Source organism: Alligator mississippiensis, chromosome 1 (assembly GCF_030867095.1).
Source record: "Alligator mississippiensis isolate rAllMis1 chromosome 1, rAllMis1, whole genome shotgun sequence".
NCBI classification, from domain to species: domain Eukaryota; kingdom Metazoa; phylum Chordata; order Crocodylia; family Alligatoridae; genus Alligator; species Alligator mississippiensis.
In genome coordinates, this window is record NC_081824.1 from 451,472,532 (window position 1) to 451,490,571 (window position 18,040).

The 18,040-nt window shown below is 47.9% G+C and overlaps 1 non-coding gene across 1 annotated transcript; it reads left to right on the forward strand.

Moving 5' to 3' along the window:
* The first annotated feature begins 2,742 nt into the window (after positions 1–2,742).
* LOC132247972 (U2 spliceosomal RNA) lies at positions 2,743–2,928 on the forward strand. The gene has a single exon (XR_009459347.1). It is a non-coding gene; the product is annotated as a U2 spliceosomal RNA (small nuclear RNA).
* The last annotated feature ends 15,112 nt before the right edge of the window (positions 2,929–18,040 follow it).

An 18,040-nucleotide genomic window follows, 5' to 3' on the forward strand; every position in this document is an offset into this window, starting at 1 on the left:
TATCAGAGGTGCAGCAACTCCTGCGCAGGTTCTCTAACCAGCACTTACTACTTGGGCTGGGGTAGGTGGTTGAGTGCTCAGGGCAGAGTGGCAACCCCTGGCAGCAAGGACCAGCACACATGTGGGATGGTGGCCCTACCCAGCACTGCCACCATTTGCAAGTGCAGCTGGTAGAGCCCTTGGGCAGCACCTGCTTTCTAAGGGAGGTGAGGGATTGTTTCAGCTGGCCACAGCCTGCTCTTGCTTTCATTGTCCAGGGTGCTTGGGTCTGTGTCTTCTTAGAGACTGGTGCCTGCAACCAGCCATCTGGAGCCAGGGTGCTACAGAGAAAGACAGACTCAAGTTCTTGTTTGATGGCAAAAGCTCGGAAATGCTTATTGTCTCTTAAGAAAGGAGGCTAGCTGGTCTTCGCAGCAATCAAGCCAGCATAGAGAAACTGCCCAGAAACAATGGTAAGGATGAGGTACATGCCCATGCTGCCCTAGGTTGCTAGGGGAGGCAAGTCTTGCAGCAGCAGCTGCATTTGCAGTATCCTTTCCCTGCCTCAGCCACTTGCCATTGTTCTCTCTCTGTATCTCTCTCTACCTGCCCCTTTTCACTTGTCTCTTTGCCAGGTATGAACACACCTGCAACTCACTTCTGTGCCAAGTTGGGACACCTGCTACATGCTTCTCTTTCAAATTCCTTATCTTCTTCTCAATTTGTTCAGCTACTGTTTTTTGCTTCCCTCTCCTTTGAATCAATGCTGTTGCAACTTGTGCACCAGGCCATTCAGCAGTCTGTAATACCTGCTACTCCCAGGCTCCTTTTTGGTGTCTTAGATTAACTGTAGCTTAGCATATGTATGGCCTGGCCTAAGCACAACTCCTGCAGCAGCTGGTGTAGGAGCAAAGATCCACTAGGGGATGTTATTTTGGGGAAAGGTGATGCCCATTAAGGAGGCAGGGCTTCTGAAAATGTATCTGCCATCCTGGAAGCAGGTTAGGAGGGTGCAGCAGCAGATCTGCATTATTTTTGGTAGAGTAAAACAGAAAAGGTGGTGAGAAAACAGTGTATAAAGCAAAATATCTGGGATGGTGCAAGCTGCCATATTTGGGGGTATTTATTTGTGTTCATTATGCAAGAATGGTTGCAAGGGAGGTGATGAAGGGGGAAGGCAATAGGGCAGACGTTTGCAGGTTCTAGGTGGGAAGGATGTTACAGAGACTGGGTCTGTATGGCGGGAGCTAGAAGAAGTTGTGGGTATGGAAGCCATGGCTCCGCTACGGGAGGTTGGAGAATGTCATAAGAGCAGAATAGCTAGAGGAGCTGGGGCTAGAAGGGTTGGAAGAACAGAAAAAAAAGTTAAAGGTGATTAGAAGGAGGGATAGAGGAAGAGATGTGAGGGGTTTGACAGATGAGCAGACAAGGGAAGTGTGAAGGAGACAACAGATGAGAACTTGAAAAGAGAGCACGCAGATACTATGTGGAAGGCTGTAAGGCAGATCCTGCCAGGTAAGGCTATATAGCATAGACGGGACTGTTGAAGTTGGCAAAATGCCGGAGGGAAAGCAGCAATGGAGAAGAATCGGCGGTGCGTGCACTGTGGGAGTGTTCGTTCACAAGAGAGGTGTGCAGGGTGTGCAGAGGTTTCTGCAAGTCATGAAAATGAGTCTGAATAGTAACTTATGAGATAGTGATGTATGGATTAGTTAAAAAAGGACCAGAAGAGTGGAGGGTGAGGGTTTGGATAACTTGTATAAAGGTAGCAATATGGAAAGTAAGGAACCTGCTGGTTCTTAAGGGACTGATACAGGCAGTGCCGACGCACAGAAGTTTGGCACCTGGGGCAAAGCCTGCAGTGGCAGCCCACCCTAGCCCTGTGCACAGATCTGGGGGGCATACACCCCACCATGCTTCCCAGAGTGCACACAGTGGTGGGAGCCTCTCTTCCCCTGTCCCCACGCTCCCCAAATGAGTTGCTTGTGGCTCCATCCCCTGTCCTGACCCAGCTGGGCAGCACCTGTTGGTGCCCCCTTTGCTTGGGGGCCCGGGGTGGTCACGCTGCTCGCCCCCTTTACCACCTCCTATGGCACCGGATACAGGACTGCTTACAGCTGGTGCTGTGTGAATTGTGATTTTTACATGAAGGAGGGAGGAAGGGAGAAGCAAGTGGAACGGAAGAAGAAAGAGGCAGCATCTCTTTAAGTGAAAAGGGAATTGATACTGCTGTGTTGACTGTGCTGTCACACAATAGATTGTAACATCAGTTTTGAAGTTATAATGCATGTTTTGGGATGATGTAAGTGGGATCAAAGTGGCTTCATTGTGGGAATAAGTTGTTATATGACAGAAGGGTGGGGTTTGGAAATGACAGCGAAGAACATGGGTAAAGAGGATGCATATGGATTTAAAAAACATTTAGTTGAGGTCCTTTATGATTGGATGGGTTCATATGGATATTTTGTAATGTCATTTGGAGTGGTTTTGTATGTGTGAGGGCAAAATATTAATGGTGTGTGATACCATTTGGAGTCGGTTTGGTTTAAATATATGGCTATGTAATAATGCTATGTGTTGCTAATTCAACTGAAAATGTTGTGTTTGTGTATGTATGTAGATATCGTGTGATGCAAATCTGTGTTGGAGCTGTGGGACTGCGGATATGTGTGAAGCAAGACAATGGTATTTGAGTTGGCTATATGTGGGTTTGTGTATAATATTGATGGTATGTCATGTTGTTGGTTTTATGTTTTGTAATGAGTACATTTTGCTGTTAAAAAATAAATAAATAAATCTGTTCTTCTCAGTTTAATCATTGATATGTCCTCCATGTGAGGTCTAATGCATTAAACATATTTTTGGCACCGGGACAGGGCCTTGGAGCTTGTTCCTGCCACTCCACTCATCAGCCCAGTATAGCACCCAGCTCCAAAAGCAGTAGTAGCAGCCAACCCCAGAAAGAGTTGGACCATGATGGGCCCAGTTAGGGGAGCCTGAGCCCTGACTCCTGGCTGCCCAATAAGCAGGCCCTATGAAAAGATGGGACAGCCCCAGCCAACATGTGCGTGTGCCTGCCCACCAGGCAGTGGGGCCAGCAGGCTTGCTCATGTGTTTGGAGGCCAGGGCTCACAGCCACCCATGGCAGGCAGGCCCACCTGGGGGAGGAAGGCCCACCTGCAGGCAGGCTGTGCAGGTGGCAGGCAAGCAGGTCTAGTGGCCAAGTCCATGGAGCTGGGTAGGGGCCTGCTATGTCCCTGTTGTGTCCCAGCAGCTGGTGGGGCAGTATGGTATCAGTGGATGGTTTTCAACTTGGTCTAATGGAGAAGGTGTCAGAATTGGTTAAAGCACTCTTCCAGCGTAACTTGGTGTTGTAAGCCTCAGCAGCTGAACTAAATCCTTTGCTCTGTGCAGATGTCCTGTGTTTGCTAAGTCAACTTTGAATTTTCTGTCTCTCCCTTTGCTCTTTATGCTAATACATACCCAACACAGCTGGCCTGAGAGGCTTAATTCCTGAGCTTTTGAAGGTGAGTTGAGATGCATGGCTGGAAGGTGTACTAGACACACCTGAGCACTGACCCTTTCCTGAGTAGCTAGATACTATTCAGAGCTAGAGGACAGCAAATGGGGGCTTAAGCATTGTACAGTGTGGGATGCTCAGAGGACCAATCCGGAAAGCTTAGTGTCAGCCCAAACGCTGAACGGGTTCAAAATTGTATCACCTTATCTTGGTGAACTGCTGAACTGTTCCAGGAGGTTTAGCCCACTGTCAACTGGCTTGTACACCTCGATGCTTGTGGTTCATATGGCGCTTGAAACTGTCTACCTGTTTGCGGTGTGTGTGACCAATTATAGCCATTCCTATTATTGATTGTGATCCTGCAGTAGTTTTCCACCAGGTGCTGCTGCAGTTGAGTGGGTAGATTGAAAGCTTCCAGTCCAAGCAGCACCTCAAGTTTGAATCCTCTGCTTATGACTACTCTGGTCTTAAAACTCTGCAAGGGCTCTAGCTTACTTGCTCCCTGTCATGCTGGGCAGTCCTGAGTGTACTCCTAAGGTAAAGTAATAAGCAACTATCATTATGACACTTGTTACTAACTTATCACTTCATAACCAATCTCTCAATCACACCTGGGAACTAGAATGGAACAAAGCAGGGCAACATGGCCCAAAAAGCTGTCGTGGTATAATTTTTTTCCCCCTGTACCTTAGAAGCATCAACTTCAGGAAATGTGAAGCTGGGTACCCCCTGTGAAGCATGGCTGGCTACTTCACAGGTTGGAAACAACTCGTCTACTGCTGGGCAAGTAGGGACTAAGACTCTTTTGAAAGTCAGGGTTAAAAGGCATGGGGTTTCTCAGCAAGACAGCGTTATTACAAAAGTCCCTGCAACAGGGCTCCAAAACTTGTCATGTGGTATGTCTAGATGAAGTGCTTTGCTCCTGGTTTAAATCAAGCAAGGGCAGAAGAACTTAAGCACGAAAGCATGCAGCTTGCATGAAAGCCTGAGATGACCTAGAGCTGTGTGTTTGGGGTGGGAGGGGAGGTGCTGCTTGCTGGTGTGCTCTGTGGTTTTGGTTTCACTTGTTTAGGGCTTTCCCCCTTCTCTGGAGTTAGGGCTGTCTTGTATCCCCTAAAGCTTTTGAATCTCTAAATGCCACTTAAAAACAGAAGGCAAGTGTTAACCAATGTCAAGCTGTCTGCAGTGCTCATCTCTGGTACTAGCTCAGCAGGTTACTAATGACCACTGAACTACCAGCATGGACCTTTCTCTTGCCTCTGTGCCAGGCAGGGGAGGAGTGGGGGACAATCTGTTGGGAGCAGATCTCACTTCAGAGATCTATGCTAGTGGAGGCTGGAAGAGTAAGGCTATTTAGCTGGGCTGCAAGTTTCTGAAAGCCATGGTCTTGAATGCAAAGAGCTTTCTTGGGTAATGCAACCTAAAGGGTGTCAGACAGATGTGCACCCCTTGCTTGTTCCATCCCACTGGAAGGAAGACCAAGCCTCCTTTTGTGTGGTTAGGTTCAGCTGCATGATTAGCTAGAAAGCAGCCAAACTCAGAAGCCCACTGAGCTTGAGTGCTTAAAACTGAGTTGGGTGTGTGGTGGGAGAAACCTCCCTAAGTTTCGTTGTCTAGCTGTAATTTGATAGACAGACAATGCGGGTAAAGAAAGACAGCTGTTTATTTGCTCGAGCAAAGACCATAAAACCAGCAAAAGGCAAAATGGCCCCCCCTCAAGGGTGAGGCGATCTTTTGTACTTCTTACAATAAGGCAAGACTTACAGGGTTAACAAAAGCATTACTTGGGCGGTGCTTTACAAACCTTTGTAACAGCATATTTCTATTAAGCTGAACTAGCACTTTTTAAAAGCTAAATGTTAATTAACAGTAACATTATAATATGTTAGCAAAACCTTACACAGTAGTAGATACTTCTCAAGGACACAACCACTGCACCCAGAACAATGGCTTCCCTGTCTTATCTTGCTTCTTGCTGTAGCTGATTTTTCAGCACACAGACACAGATCCACTTTTTAACTCAGAAAATGCTTAATACAGTTAAAATGATTACTTGACACAAGCAAAGGCTTAGCTATCATTCTGCCTTGTGGTCAGCTGCACTGCTAGGCCACAGGTCATGCCTTGTATTCAGCTGTAAAGCTAATACTTCTTAATAATCCAAATTATTGTTAACCTAACAGTATGCTATCAAAAAACTATTCTATTTCAGGGTAATAACAAACCTGCGCACTACAAGTGGGCAGCCATTTCCTCACGAACTCCCCCTCCACCCTGCCCCCCATACCTTTTTTGCTTGCTTTGCTTTGCTTTGACTGGGCAGCAAGCCCCTGGGGTTTTGCTCACTCATGCTCATGCATCCTTGCAAAACCCTGCCTACCTCTTTGTCCTACTACCTTTGGGTTGTGTGGATTCAATGTGAAGATGAGGGTGACAGACTGAATCTTTTACCCTGCACTGGAAAATGTTCCTGATCGCTTTGCAAGGCTGGATTAAGGTCAGCAAGATTAGGGCTCGAAAATACATGTGGAGAAGGAGAACCGTCTATCAGCCCTGGAAAACCAAACAAAACCTGCTGTATTCTGTGCTTTCCGTAATTCAGCCTCGGCCCCCCAGCCTGGGTTGACCAGCCCCAGCCTGGAGCCAGGCAGCTGCAGGAACAAGAAGCTTCTTCCTCAATGGGGCTCCTTCCTGGTACCACGCAGCTTCTCCCTGCCCACGAGTGGGAATGTAGGTGAGGGCCCGCGGCTGGGGCAGGGGCTTCAGCTGGAGGAAGGGACGGGAGCACAGGGGTGCTGGTGCCGCTCGCTGCAGGGGCACAGGACTGTGCGCTGTGGGTCCAGGGGGCAGATTGCTGCTGCCACGTGTGGGCAAGATTGTGGGCTGCGCTGTGCCAGGAGTGAAGATCCAGGGCCCTGCACACCACTAACCCTAACCCCCCCTGCACCTTCCCGCACACCCCACCAGACGCACACCTGCTCCCGACCCACCCCCTCCGCCTTGCCCTCCACCTGCAATATAGAAGGGAAAGGTGGTATTTTGAGCAGAGGTGGGTGCGTGGATTTGATTCCCCAAATAGAGATGCTGCCATATCTTAGTCTCTGTCTGTGGAAGGCAGAGGCCAGTTGGCCTGGCGTGAGGAGGAGGTGCGGTTGGGGGGAAGCAGCTGGAGCCCTGTTCCCACGTGCCCCATGGTCAGTGTCCCAGAGGGAAAGGGTCTGGGGGTGGGGGCCTTCACAAGTTCCACGGGGTTTTTGGCGAGGACCCCCATGTTGGAGCACTGCAGGTGCAGGGAGGTGTGGGGGTGGCTGGGGGCCGGGGTGCAGCCGGAGTCTGGGCGGATGAAAAGTTGGGAAGAAAAGGGGTTGTGGGGAAGGAAGGAGGCTGGACATGTGAGGAGCCGCAGTGAGGTTTGAACGCTTGGAGGTGCTGGGATGGGCCCAGGGGAGGGGGGTGGGCAGTGAGGAGTCAGGAGAGCTGGGGCATGAGGGGGTGCATCTATGCAGGAAGCAGTGGATTTATGGGCTAGTGAGGAGGCAGGGCAGGACTTGGAGGGATGTGAGGGGCTGGTGGGTGGAAGAAAGGGGCACTTGAGATGGCAGGGGCAGGGGCAGCGTATCGGGGCAGAGAGAGGCACTGGGGGCCCTGCAGAGGGTCTGAGGGATGCCCATGTGGGAGTGCTGGGAGCAGCAGCTCTGTCTGCAGCCAGGCTGGGGTGGGAAGGTAACAGCTATACCTCCCTAGCATTATGTGCCCCTGCCCCCCCTGGACGTGGCAGTGACCCCCCAAGGTCTAGATTTCTTTCTCTGCTTGGATTAGAAACTGAATTTGTAAGGCATCTAGTTCCTTTATCATTGGTGGAAAAATATTCACTGTGTTATTGAATGATGCACCACACAGCTTAACTGCCCCTCCTCCCCCTCTCCTGCCACCTTTACAAATCTTACAACTGCCCCTGGGGCCCAGTGAAACCATGTACCCAGCAGCTCTTTTTAAATCAGAAGTGTACTTTATAAGGTGCCCTGAAATACCTGCTCGAATTCCTCCTATTTTATACTGTCTCCACACGCTGTAAAGGTGGCTGGCCCTGCATGCGAGATACGGGGGTTGCAGGCAGCCGGGGGCAGCTCTGGAATCCTGGACCCTGCTAAATTTTCACCCAACACGTTCTCAGCCCTGGTCTTCGATCTCGGGGAATGGGGCAGACGAGTGGATGGGGCGACGGTTTTCTAGCGAAGTCAGTAGAATCAGCCCTACCGCCAAATGAACCTGCGTGTTCCCTGTGTAGGAGGCGGCCAATATTTGAATGCGAATGAGACAAAGGACACGATGGGGATGCAGCAGGATTCGCTGCGCCTCCTGAACTTATGTGGATCATACTTCACCATTCTACATTTTGGTGACCCCAAAATTGTAACTGCTGCCCCTGAGATGCCAGAACTGTGATTCTCCACCTCTTCAGACACGAGGTACGTCTCAGTAAATGTCAGCTTTTTTAATACTGTTTTTCAAGTTTGGAAAAACAATAAAGCCGGCTTTCTGTTGCAAAGCCCTATGAAAGACTGCAAGAAGTAAGGATGTTTTTGCTATTGTGTGCTCCTGTTTGAAATCTCTGGGTTTATCTCATGAGTCATGTTTGCACTTTTAACAGTGTGACCTGGTGAGGTCCCCTGTGACCCTTGTGAAAGGCTCTCAAGGCACCCCAGGATGCTAGCTCCCTGGTGGAGAATCGCTGCACTGAGCTCCCCAGACCAGTTCAAGAGACTGAGAACAAGCAAAGCACTTGCTGTAGCAAAATGGCCTTTCCTCATAGTGCTGTTTGGAACAGTCCTGCCCTGTGATACCAGTACAGGGCCCTCCATTCTCCTGGTGTGCTGCCTTGCTGACCTGGAGCAGAAGGACTGGTTGATTTGGCCCAGACTAAAAACAGTAAAACATTCAGTTAGTTGTCCAGGAGCAGCTAGTTTTGGTTCATGTGCAAAACTGTACAAACACCTGATGCTTTGTTTCTCTCTATCTTTATTGAGGGTGTGGGGGGAGGTATACATGCACTCTTTGAAGAAAGATTTGATGTTTTCTGTAATATGTTAATATATCTACTATAATGTATTGAATCTAAAATATGCACCTATACTGGTGCTATGATGACCAAAACAGAAATCCTATGTTTAGGGAACTTCAGATCTGAACTGGCACTTGCATGTGTATTGTTCCTGTACTGAAAGCCTGGGCATCGCCCTGCAAGCTCGGATGATTCAGATCTTGGGTACAGAACAGACTTGACAGCTTCTGTCCATCGCCAGTGAAGTGAGTCCCACTTACGGTGGGCACTAAAACTTGTAGCTTATTTAGCTTCATGGGCATAAAGTTCCTTCATCTTTTGCATTCATAAGGCTTTAACTACAATCTTGACTCTACTGACACACTTGTCTCTCTCTCCACAGCTTCAGGCCCGACTTCAAGCTGCAGTTCTGAAGTGAGAGACCCAGAAAAGGCTTGGCAAGCTGGGTGAAGAGACCTGGGAAGTCAGCAGCCTTCTGGAAGTTTGAAACTTCTGTGAACAGATTTACCAAAGACCTGTCAGCTGTTGCTCGACTAAGGCAGTGGAAGATGGACAGCCAGCCCAGGTGCCTTTGTAACAACAGACCAGAGTCCCATGGCACTGCTCTTCTCTCCAGCAGTGGGCCAACCACCTGTTCCCCAAACCTTGGGACTTGTCAGGCTGTGAAGAGATGAGCCTGCAGCCCTTCAGGGATCAGGACTTCTTTTGCAGGCTTGGACAAAGACTTAGGTACAGTCACAGTTCCCTTAATTATCCTTGCCCAGTTGAGAAAAGAAGCAGGTGACGCATCTTCAGCCTGATGCCTTATTGTCGCATGCCAAAAGCAAGACAACACATGCTTACTCCAGCGTGTGTCCAGCATCCCACAAGAGCACAAGGCAGACTGTACTAACTTGAAACAAGGCTGCCTCCTAAGTCCTGCCATCAGAATGGTAGCCAGGGGCCCTGGATGAATGTAAATGTCTTGGACCCTGAGGAAGACTTGATGACCTCCTGAAGGTGCGGGACAAAAGCAATGAAGCAGCTGACTGGACAGAGGTCTTATTTCGATGCAGTCCAGCGCACCTCACTACCTCATCTCTGGAAAGGGAAGCTTCTGTGGCCCCCAGTATCATGATCTAGGGTGAGCCCAGAAGCTAGCTGGAGGGTAGTGAGACGTACCTCGGCCTTGGCTCACACACATGGATCACTGTGCAAGATGGATGCAGGAAAACATTATGCTGGGGATTTTAGGCAGGATTCCTGCTAACTGGACTAATCTGCATGTATCCTGGTAGAAGGAGTACCATGTCTGTGGCTGCAGCGTTTAGCCCCGTTCCATCTTGACTGCAGCTCCCGGTTCCAGTGCCAGACCCCTCTGTACCCCCAGTTCCTAAGAAACCACTTTGGACTGCCCATATCCTCCAAGTGTTTAATCACTAGGTCAGACCACCAATGCTTTAGTCCCTGACAGTTTAGTCCTTTTGGAGCTGTGGGGCAGGCCCTGAAGTGCAACTACAAACTCCACTCTGTCTGAGAATTACCAAAAGCTCCCTGGAGCCCCTGAAAACTAGGAAACAATTGCCCATCTCCAACAGGCAGTTCAGCAGCTCCGGGCCCTGACTGAATACCTGAAGAGGAAAAACGGGACCTATTTGCCTGCCTGGAAGAGGCACAGGGCAAGGCTGGGCAAGACCTTCCCCAAAGATGAGCTGTCAGGCAGCAGCAGAACTTGCTTTTGGCAGCAGGGCCCCAGCTGAGGCCAAAGTCCCACTCCCACAGTACTTGAGCAGGATGCAAAGAAGCCTTTTGACATTCCTGAATCAGTGTTGCCTGCTGTTTTCACTGTGTCCCCTCGCTGGTCTCTCAGACCAGGCCACAATGGGGCTTAATCTTTAGCCTGCTTGCAGTGGGGAGTATGGACCTGGACTTCCCTGCTCCTAGAGGCTTTCAGTCCTTTTCTGAAAGGCTTGGATGGGTATTTTGAAAGCCAAGTCCCATATATGTAGCAGGAGTGCCTGTCCACCCCCTGAAGTTCAGGTCTGCAGAAATAGTCCTCTAAAATCTTCAGCTAAAGGATTGAACATGTGCTGGTTGCATCCCGTGGTTGCTTGGGGACTTTGAGTGAGCTCTGTGTGGATCAACCACTGCCTTTCAGAATGGTGTCTGGAAAAGATGGCCTGGCAGAAGGGACCCCACACCATAATCCTAGGTCCCCTGGTGCCCCAGGAAGAGCAGAAAGAGCAACAGATCCTGAGATGGAGAGCCCCATCTGTCCGAGGTAGAATAACTCATGGTGGGCAACTGCCCTTTGCTTATCTTGTGGAGCACAAGGACCTTCTGCAGCCATCCACTGTGCAAAGCACAGGGGTCCCCACTATAATGGCACAGAGGCTTCTGGTCAGAGCAAGGGGAACCAGGCTGTGTAATGGTTTTATAACCTACTCCTGCCCATAATTTGCTCCTTTAACCTCAGGGGCAGGGACCGCTGTAGAATGCAGCCCTTTTCTGTTGTTGCTCACCCCACCTTGTCAGTAGTACAGCCAACAGCCCTGGCCCTGGCCTGGCGGTTGACTGGCTTTTGCTTCAGGGTCCCACTCTATGTTTTCTTTTGTTTCTGCAACCCATTTCCTTTTCCCTTCTCAGCAGCTGTATCCAATTCCATATGTTGTCCCTCCACATCCCTCTCCCTCACCCTTCAAACATCTCTTTTGTTCCTCCCTTTCCTTCATACAACCCCATTTCTACTCCCCAGCAAACTCAGCATGGTCAACATTTTGCAAAACTTCCTCCATCTGGTCATCCTTTTCTGATTCAGTTAGCAGTTTCGCTGCCTCAGTGATGGAGTCCTGCTGGGTTCCAGCCTTGGGTGTTTCTTCAACAGTAAAAATGCCCAGCTCCGACCCACTGCCCCGGTCTCTTCCTCCTCTTCACTCCTCTCTCCCTCTTCTGCAGGTTCTCTAGCACGATTCACATGTGACTTTGGATACTGTCTACAAACATGTCCTACCGCCCACTCCCACCACATAAAGGTCACATTGTAATTTCTCCTTACACACAGCTGCTCTGTGCCCATTACCACTGCACCTGTAATAAATGGTGAGACTACAAAATGCAGCCAGGTGCCCTTCCAGCCCACATCGGGTGCAGCGTTTCGGTGGCCCATAACAAATTAAATATCCACCCTGGGGCCCAATGGCCCAGCATGCTGTGATCACTGTTCATTCAAACGCTTCCAGGTAGGCCTCCACATTGTCTTTGATGGTCATCTTGGGGATCCTGAACTTCTCAGAGGCTCCTAACACTGCAGCCTGTTGGGCCTGTATCTTTTCATTCAAGTCCTGCTGTCGGGTAAGCGCAGCTATCCGTGCATCCGCTTCTTGGGCCCAAACCCAAATCAGCTCCTTCAGCTGTACCTGTTGAGCCTGCATAATCCGAACCCTCATTTCGTGGGCTTGTTGCCAGTCTCGCGGGACCGGTATCCTGTAGCTGGGTGGAGGGGTCCTCCATCTCTCAGGGCTGGGTTAGTCAAGACTTACAGTTATGTCGGGTCTCTTCTGTTTCCTGGCCAATGCACCACTGTAAGGGGGTCAATGTTGTGTTGCCCAGAGTCACGTTGCCTTTCGACTGGAATAGTAGTGTCTCGTTGTTGTAGACCACCTGCCATGCCTTCGATGTTATGAGAGATACGTCTAGACACTCCTGGGAGACAAGTGAGACTGGTTATAGACTCAGGGTATCAGCGGCTCTTCGCAGGGCTCTGCCATCCCCATCCCCTGTCCTCACAACACCTGATGTTCTGGGCATTGTTATTTGCCCCTGAGGTCAATATTCCTTCCTTCGTTTGAAGCACCTTTGGCTAGGGCCCATTTCTAAGTGGCTGCTTGCCCCTTTCTTCCCCGCACGGGGCCCAAGTCAGCTATCTTTCTCTCTTCTGGTTCCCCCGTCACCCTCCTGCGACTGGGCCCACTCTCTTGTCCCCCACCTTTGGAGAGTAATTCTGCCTATGTTTTCTTCTTCCCCTTAGGTCACCGGAGTGGTTCTCTCCACCCCCCGGTACTGGACTTAACAGCTAATCGAGCCTCTTTGTTGGATCAACTTTCTCACTGGCTCTTGCCAGGTAAGTTGCGAGTTGGGGTCTCACTTTAGCTTCTGGGTCAGTCTTTTCTCTTCATCTGCTCACTGATCTCCTGTTCTTCTCCTCTCTGTTCCCTTGTTTCCTCCAACCCCTGGACCCTCCCTCAGCATCCCTTAAATCTTCCTTTTTCCAGTTGCGTCTGCTGTGGCAGCTTCCTATTCGCTACCCATCTGACCCAGCTGTTCCTGCTTTTCCTCTCTGGTGTGGTTTCCTTTTTTTTCCTTTTTCTTTTCCCACATCATTTTGCTCTTCCCAGGCTTGAATCCCAGAGGCTGGGTTTGCTAGGGCAGCCTTTGATCTGCCACGGCCCCAGCTGACTCCTCCGGTCATTTTGAGTGTGGCGTTTTGCGTCTCTGGGTTTGCCACGGCTACTCCTGCTCCTCGAGGTAAGTCTTTCTCTCTTGTTTGTCTCTCCTCCTGCCGGTGGCAGAGTGGTTCAGGCACCCTGTCATAATGATCAAATGGTTCAGCCTATCCTCCCCAGTCACTGAGTGCAGGTAGTTCTTAATAATCTTAAGCTTACTAGAAGTGTGTTCCCCAGATGCAACAGAGACTGGCAAGGCAGTTGTCATATTGAATGAAATAGTTTGAATGTTTGTAATAGTTGCCCATTAGCCAGTTCAGGAAGACGACAAGATTTATCTTCTTATCTAGGCCATTGTTTTGGTCTACGTGCAGAAGGTCCTGACTTTGCTCAAAGTCTTAACTCTTGAATTTTATCTTTAGAGGCCTTTAACAAAGTGAACATAAAAATGACCCTTAAGCAAACATCCCACATTCTGAGAGATCAAACCCTAGGAGCCTTTTAAAAAATTGGAAAGAAAGGAAATTCCTCAAAGTAATTAAAATGGTCAACAAAAGAAACTAATTACCAAGCAAAAGAATCTGTTAAGAAAGATCTGAGCCCAAATTTGGGAGTAGTGACAGGTTTGGGTAGGAGGGGCCCAAGACGGCAACTCACTCAATACAAACTGTAACCTACTGTCCCAATTTGGAGGTGACCTCACTTGCAGAACGACGAAGGAAGAATCGCAAGTGTAGGCCGGATCAGACCGATCACCTGAACCACCCTCTCTGTGAACACAAATCTCTTAGTTCACGCTGAAGCCGCAGAGCGCCCGAAAGGGATTGAAGGAAGGGGACTTAGTCCTATCAGTATTGAGGCCAGCCCATTGAATTGTAATCCTGAGGTGAGCCCATTGAACCGTACTACTGAGGCCAACCCATTACATTGTACTACTGAGGAATGAAGCCATATTTAGGTGTTTGGCTTCTTGGAATTCTAGGATGGTAAGTATATTATGCAAATAATAGTATTGATTCAAATTTAACTTTTAGTTGTAATTGTAGTTGTTTTTGTAATACTAATTCTTATAGCATTGTTTGGGAAGGAAGTGCATTTGGAGCATTGTTTCTGATATCTGTAGTTATTGTGTTTTTAATGTTTGTGGTATTTCTTAAAGCTAAGCAGTGTTATATGTGTAGCAAAGAAATTTGAAATAAAATTGTGTTGTATGAATTAAGTGTGTAATCATTGTGAAATCGTGCAATTAACCAACTACTCCCCCAGCCAGTGCATCAAACTAATCAGTAAGTTGTGTGGGATTTTCTCTATTCCATAACCCACTAGAGATAGCAGTGAGCATTTTCAAGCAAATGCATATTTGAGGGAACACAGATTCTAGATCTTTGCCATAAATCCAGTGGCAAAACTCAAGTGCAGTGCCCATGGCTCCTCCAGAGGTGCACAAATATGAGTCTTTTCTGATTTTGTAAAACAGGCAAAGTTCTTCTTGCAACTCATCCTTGTTCACATCTCTTGGGTATGTGGTGGACAGGCACGCTGCAAACTTTGTAATTTCTTCATCCTCTGCAACAGCTGGTGGGTCAAGTATGGGTAAGAACAAGCTTGAGAGTTTCTTCATGGTCTCAGCTAGGCTTCAGAGATCAGAGAGGAGCATATCCATGGCTGTGATGAACACTTCAACCCTGAATCTATCTTCAAGGGAAGAGATTGTGTGTTCTGTATTGGCTGGCTCATTGTGGACAGGCTTCATCCTTTGGATTCTTCTGTGTGTTCTCTTGAATTTGGTGGTGACACCTAGCCCCTCAGCGATGACCTTAACTTCGGTGAGAAGACTTGGTCAGGAATTATTCAACCACTGAATTTCTTTCAGGAGGCTCTTTACATGTTGCACCCCTTTTTCCATGGTGAGCTTGGATCCTTGGACAAGCTTGCTTTGGTTATTGATAGACTTGTACCACACTGTAGTCCGAACGATGCATCCTTCTCATTGCATTGCATCCAGTCTCATTGAAACATCTCATTGAAACATCAGCCTGGGTTTCTGTTGTCAAGTCCAATTCTTCCTCAATTTTGAAGAGAGAATCCAGCAACCCTTTAGGATTTTTCACAAGGGGGTGAACAGCATCGATTCTCGAGCCCCATTGAGTTGTTGACACACAATGAAGAGAGAGTTCTGCAGTTTCCTGAAGAATTTTCCATCTTGCAGGACTGTATGAAAATACAGCGTACAGACTCTGTACATTTCTGAAATACATTTTCAATGCAGGGCTCTTCTCCATGGCCTGGGTACCACATAGGTTTAGAGAGTGTGCACTGCAGGGTAAACAGTGCCTGAGGATTTTCATCCTGTATCCTAGTTTTCACGCCCTGGTATTTCCCAGACCTATTTGAAGCATTGTCATACCCTTGGCCTCTACAGTCCTGCAACTCTACCTTTCACTCCACCAATACTTTCTTTATCTGCTCCACAATGTCTACTCCTTTCTTTATCACAGTCCACCATTTTCAGAAACCATTGCGGCACATCCCATGTTCCATCTTTTTCGTGTACATAAGAATCATATTTAGTACTTTCTTGGCGCACACCTCCAAATACTCGTTCTGACTACACCAGGACATGTAGTGTGCTTGCATTTTCTCCCCAGTCATTCAATGCTCCGTAATAGTTTTGAGGTGGCAGTTCAGATCTTGATTGTATTTACTGATGAACTGTACCGTAGAAAGGAACAAGCCTCAGTTGACATGCTCTAGGGTAGAATGTGATCTTCAGAACAGCCAATTTCGCTCTGCTAGAAACAGCATAATGTCAACCAGACCTCACAACACTTTACACCACTTTTCCTTCTCTGAATGTATACCCTTTTCAAGAGTATTACCAATGGCTCCTTTTCCACTAAGAGCATTTGTAAGATCTTTCCACGACCAGAATTGGCCTTGTGACTCTTCATTTTGTCATACAGTTTTCTCCAGTTATCATTCACACCCCCATGGCAGAATCTGCAATGGTACAGGGCTTGATTTTTTTTGTTCTGATCTTGGAAGAGACAGCATGGAAAGCAGAATAGGCCAGCTGGCTTGTGGCTTCACACGAGCCCGTCCACTTTCACGCTCTTGTTATTAGTCTTGCGGAAAACAGATGTAGGGAATGACTGTTTGGAGGAATCACGTGGGAAGCTTGCAGGTTTGGGTGGTGGGCCCTTGGACACAATTAGATCCCTCTGCAACATATCGAGATGCCCCCAGATGGCTGGGTCTTTAGAGAACATTTCCTGGTGAAGCGTCACAGGGTTTCTGGCTGTGGCCTGCTGGCTGGCCTCCTCCACTACTCAGGAAGGAAGAGTTCCTCCCTTAAGGCCTGGCCTCACACCACTCCTAGGCCTTGTCCCTGTGGTAACTGCCACAGAAAATTACTCTCCAATGGGACCTTAGCTGGAAATCTTAGCTGGTGCTCACGTAACCCCCGTAAGCTGAGTTGTACTTGGTTCAGGTTTGTGGGTGTAGCAGAGGATAAGCAGGCCTTGCTGTAGTATGCATTTTTGCATGTTAGTTATTATGTTAAAATGATAATAGTATTGAATTGATCAACCTCTATGATTGTATGAACAACTAAAGCTCCATTTTGTGCATGTTCCGTCCTTGACATGAGTAGATGAACTTCATATGCCCTGTGTACGTGAGAGTCTGTGTGAGAGAGGTGAATGGTGAAAGAATGGTAACTATTTGCATGAAAATAGAAGAAGATTTAACTGATTGTACAAGCAACAAGGCACCAATGTATAAGTTACCAGGCAGTAAACTAATTAAGCTCATTAATGGATGGCTGAAAAACTCATCTGCAATCAAGTTCAAAGAAGATAATCAGAAGAAGGAATTCTGCATATCTTGCCTGCCATTTGAACTACACAATGCTTCAAGAACATAATGCTTCCAGGCAAATATACCAACTACACAATGACTGGAATTACCTCATTGAAGATACACTAGAATGACCTAAAGACTGAGCATGGAAAAACCCCGAGGCTGCACAGAGATTTGAAATCCCTATAGAAGTGAGATGCAGACAAACCAAGATGGGGAAGCCACGCTCTGCAACCTCATGGAGCAAGGGCATGCATGTCTGTTCTTCCCCCCCTCCTATCACCCTCAATAAGCCTGGACCTGGCCATCCAGTGCTAATATTGAGTAACATCTTCTGTTAACTATAACATCTTACTGGAGGGGTTTTGTCTGTATGTCTCTTTGTATGACTGGTGTGTCCAAGCTTATGTATCTGCTTCATGTAATCAATAAACACAGCATTTTGCCTTATCCCCCTTTTTAAGGTCTCGCTCTTCATTTGAGCTATTGGCAATTTTAAGTAACACTGCCCCTGTTTAAGGAAAAAGAAAATTTACTGCAGAGAGAGTAGACAGAGGAAGGAGGATTGTCTTTGTACTGTTGCTGGAGACTAAACTTGTATATTTAGCCTTTAATCCCTTGATTAAGGGCATTGTGAGACTGTTCTTATTCTTATGGGCCTTGGTAAGCAACTGCTGTTGTTTGAAGGACCAGAAGAGAGCAAGTCATCTCTGCAATACTCGAAAGCAAGATTTGCAGTTTGCAGCACAGGCTTCTTCAATCAAGCTGGACTTCAATATTTCCCCCCCAAGAGTTACATAGACAATTTGCATTTAAGTACTTTTTGAAGTGGGGAAATACGTGGACCGGAATATGTGTTCTGTCTAACGTTGTTATTTTCCATGGCAAATATAAAGACAATAATACATGTATAATTTTCATTATTATAGTCTTGCAAATTCATTTCTGACTTTGGCCGTTAAGAACACACAGAGCTTACATTCACTCGCTCCTTGAACGCGTTCCCCTGGAGGTCTTTCTGTGACAACAGGCCCGCTCTGCCACGGATCCCTCCTTAAAGCCTTCCCTGTTCCTTCTCTCTTCACAACAGACTCTGTAGCCAGGGCTACTTCGCCTAGGCCCTAGGCTTTGCCAATCATAAGCCTGCCTGATCAATCTTGTCTCTTTTGCTACCCGTAGATAAAGAAAGATGTTACC